We start from the raw sequence: 3,857 nt of genomic DNA, 5'->3' as shown, positions 1-3,857 counted from the left end.
CTAATACCGATCTTTACAATTTAAGTACACTAAATAACATTCACCAGGTGGTTTGAGCAAAACAGATTCAATTATCAATTATGAAGAAAGCTAAGGCTTCATCCCAGTTCATTGTTATAATGGCACTAGCATTCATGTTATCTGGTATTTATTTACTTGCTATACATTTACTTTCATTGTTCATGCATCTTTTATTATAAACACTACATATTCATTTCCAACAGAATTAAGTCGAATAAAAACTGAAATCTCGCAATTTTCAGGCACATTAGTGGGAATTATAGAAGCAAAACCACCGCTACCAAGGTGCGAAAAAGATGAAGATTGCTATGTTCTATGCGCACACTGCTACATATGTGTTTGCGGTAATGGAATCTGCATTCGTGGCTGCCCTCCCCCTCCTCTCCCTGGAAACATCAAATCTGAGGCATCAATTGTGAACTAGCTGACTATATAAAATTATCGGTATCATAGGCCATATTGAAATATATTTGATGTTTGTCAAATAAAACTACACATGCATAAATCAAAAGTCTCCCGGAGACCTGTATAATTTGTAAGAATTTCCATATTTGCGGTTTTTTTTTTTCTTTCTTTTAACTATAGTTTGTAGCTATTATTCAATATATATTTTTAGTTAGACCTCGGGGCTGTGCGATGATCAAATCGTCACATGGGATGACATCGTGCTCTCCAACATATCCACAAATATTTAAAATCCAAATTATTTTGAATCTGTAAAAAGATTGTGCTCTCGATTTAGTTGAAAATTCATTAAATTATTTTGATTTGCAATATTATCTTTGAAGATATTGCCAATCCTGCAATTGCACCAGATTTCTCTGATTTATATAGACAATTTCGAGGATGGTTAGAAAAAAAACAGTAAGTGGTAAGTATATCGGCCCAAATTCTAATCATAAATTTTATGAGTAACACAAGATATTTTGATAGAGTAATACACCGAGTATCTTAAATTCTTATTGATAGGGCTGCATTTGGCTATATAAGCTGATATGGCTTGGCCATGGTGCCACCCCAACAGACTGAAAATCATTCAATATAGTTTACACACGCGCATAACATAAAATTATTTAGGTAAAATGGGATCATCATCTTCAGTAAAAACGGCTTTGTGTCTCATTTTCCTGTTGTTTGCATGCTGTTAGTCTCTCCTGCTTCTCTGTCCCTAAACAAGCACACTTATACCTTTTTTTTATAAGCTTCATACTAAAATAATTTTGATGTCGTAATTTTCAGGTACTTTGATCGGGACTACAGAAGCAAAGCTACCATTACCAAGATGCGAAACAAACGAAGATTGCTTTGTTATATGCAGACACTGTGGCATTTGTTTTTGTGGTAGTGGAATCTGCGTTCATGGCTGCCCTGCTCCTCCTCCCCCTCGAAAAACCAAATTTTGAGGCTACATTTTTGAACCAGTTTTTTGCAGATCATTGGCACGAATTATCATCAATTTTATACCATACACTTGTCACTTTGATTTTTCATACTGATTAAAGCATTTTTATAAGGATAAAAGAGATGGAGCCCAGCTGATAATATGCACATATTTAAGTTATGTTTTATGTCTGTTACCGATTATATAATATACTCACTAGCACGAATCCAAAAAGCACTCTTATCTCCGGTGAAGTCATTTTTGATTGTTTTTCAATAACTAGCATAATAATAACCGTGTTATATACAGGTCATTTTCTAGAATTTTTGTATATATTATGTAATTATAATGTTTGCAAAGCAACTCCAACAATATCCTTATATACGTCCGAATTTCGAATGTTTCCTCACTTTTAGAAGTGAATATCCCCTCAATTATTATTATATTATATTTTACTTACCCGTTATTTTATATTTAATGAATGAATATAAACAAGGTAGTAAGTGTACGTTTAAAACGAAACGATTAAACTTAATCCGTAGAGTGCCGTTAGTATGTTTACAAATAAAAAGCTATAAATTAACATATATGTTGAATACAAAGTTGACCAAAATCTTGAATTTTATTTAAATAAACTATATGTACTGATCTATAAGTTCACTCCATTAACTTACTCAATTTAAAAAAGATACAAAATGTATAACTGAAGTCAGAATGACTTGCAATCATAATATACAATAATGTAAAATTTACATTATTATTAATATTAAAGTTAATTTTAATGAAAAATATTAGTTTTTGAAATTCAACGCATGTATGTATGAGAAAATGTTAGTTTTTTATTTACGCTATTGTTAACAAAATAAGATTAAGTTATATGTATGTGTGTGTGTTAACATGTAAATTATTGTATGTTACATCTCTTAGTAAACTACGATGGTTTCAATTATTTATCTGCTAAATATCTGATTTATGTACATGTATAATCATTATTAACATCTAGTGAGATAATTAATTACTTTAATAACATGTATTTATAATTATTCAAAAATTAAAATTATGTAATAAATAAATTGCAATAATTTATATATGGTATTCACATTATCACTGACAAATAATCCATATCTATTTTTTACGCAACCGGGTATCAATCATGGTTGTAACATAAAAATGAATTATATATTTTTAAGATTTATTATTAATATTCATGATTTTTTTAAGAATTCGAAAGAAAAATTGTATTTATATCGTTATTTAAACCGTTTTTAAGTTTCTTTCATTACGATTCTAATATTTCTTCATATAATAATTTGATAACATTTTATACTATTCTTCTAAAATTAAAAAAATTTAGTTCGATAAAGTTTTATAAATATCAGTTGAACTGGTTAATTCCTTCGAATTATTGAATAATATATGTTTTTCCTTAAATAATATAAAATGCAATGAATTAAATGCTACAATATAGTATTTGAATAATTCAAAATATTAAAATAATTCAAAATATTTGTACAATATTATCTTGATCAATGAATATTGCTGATTTAAAAGAATTCTTTTTAAAAAGTTAGTTTTTTTAAGTGAAAAATAAAAAATAAATCAATTTAATATATCATCGTAGTTTTAATAAATCTAGTGAGATCCCATTTCAAATTTCAAATATTCTTAAAATTGGGACAAATCCCAAAACCAAAATACCCACCATTTGGGGGCAAATGCCCAAAATACAGTTTGGCAGGATGCGTTAACCAAAATACCCGCTGATTACGCATCTGGGAAATGCGTATACAGTTTTTTAAAATTTTGTAAAATTTTGTGAAGAGACATGCGTGTTTCTTTTTTGTTTTCACTTGAATACGCATCTTTAGAATGCGTATTCTTTGAAAATCAAAAAGAGAACACGCATGTGCCACATGCGTGTTCTTCACAAAATTTTAAAAACCTGTATATGCATTCCCCAGATACGTAATCAGCGGGTATTTTGGGCTGAACGTACCGCCAATCAGAATTTTGGGCAGTTGGAGCTGGAAAATGGTGTATTTTGGGCATTCTTTCAAATAATAATGCGTTACCTGTAAAGTTAGTAATTTTAATATAAATAATCAATTGACTTGATCCTATAAAGACCTCAAACACATTAATTTATATTAACATAAGATATTAAAAACTTTCATATTATTGGTAAGATATTCTCGCCGAGCTTGTAACTTAAAATTACTAAACGTAGAATGTGACGATGTTTTTCGGTCAGGTCATGTAGTCAAATTTCGAGTATTTTTTGAACAACGGGCCAAGTCCTAAAATGAATGACTCATTACAATTCGAACTTATCTAAATATGTAATACCAATATAGATTATTCATATATAAGCGCTTCTATTTTCAATATTTTTTGAAAAAATTATATATGTATATTTTAATTACTTTTTATAATAAAAAATATGTTAAAAATATAT

At 28.8% G+C, this 3,857-nt stretch overlaps 1 long non-coding RNA gene across 2 annotated transcripts; it reads left to right on the top strand.

The window, feature by feature from the left end:
* On the top strand, positions 1-1,556 carry LOC141661674 (uncharacterized). 2 transcript variants are annotated; one of them, XR_012550085.1, is made up of 3 exons: positions 1-144; positions 264-556; positions 1,261-1,556. It is a non-coding gene; the product is annotated as an uncharacterized LOC141661674 (long non-coding RNA). The 2 variants fall into 2 exon arrangements; XR_012550084.1 differs by lacking the exon at positions 1,261-1,556 and having other exon boundaries at positions 264-600.
* The last annotated feature ends 2,301 nt before the right edge of the window (positions 1,557-3,857 follow it).

This window comes from Apium graveolens, chromosome 5 (assembly GCF_009905375.1).
Source record: "Apium graveolens cultivar Ventura chromosome 5, ASM990537v1, whole genome shotgun sequence".
Taxonomy (NCBI): Eukaryota; Viridiplantae; Streptophyta; class Magnoliopsida; order Apiales; family Apiaceae; genus Apium; species Apium graveolens.
The sequence above is the reverse complement of the archived record's forward strand: the minus strand, read 5'-3'. Positions and strand labels throughout refer to the sequence as shown.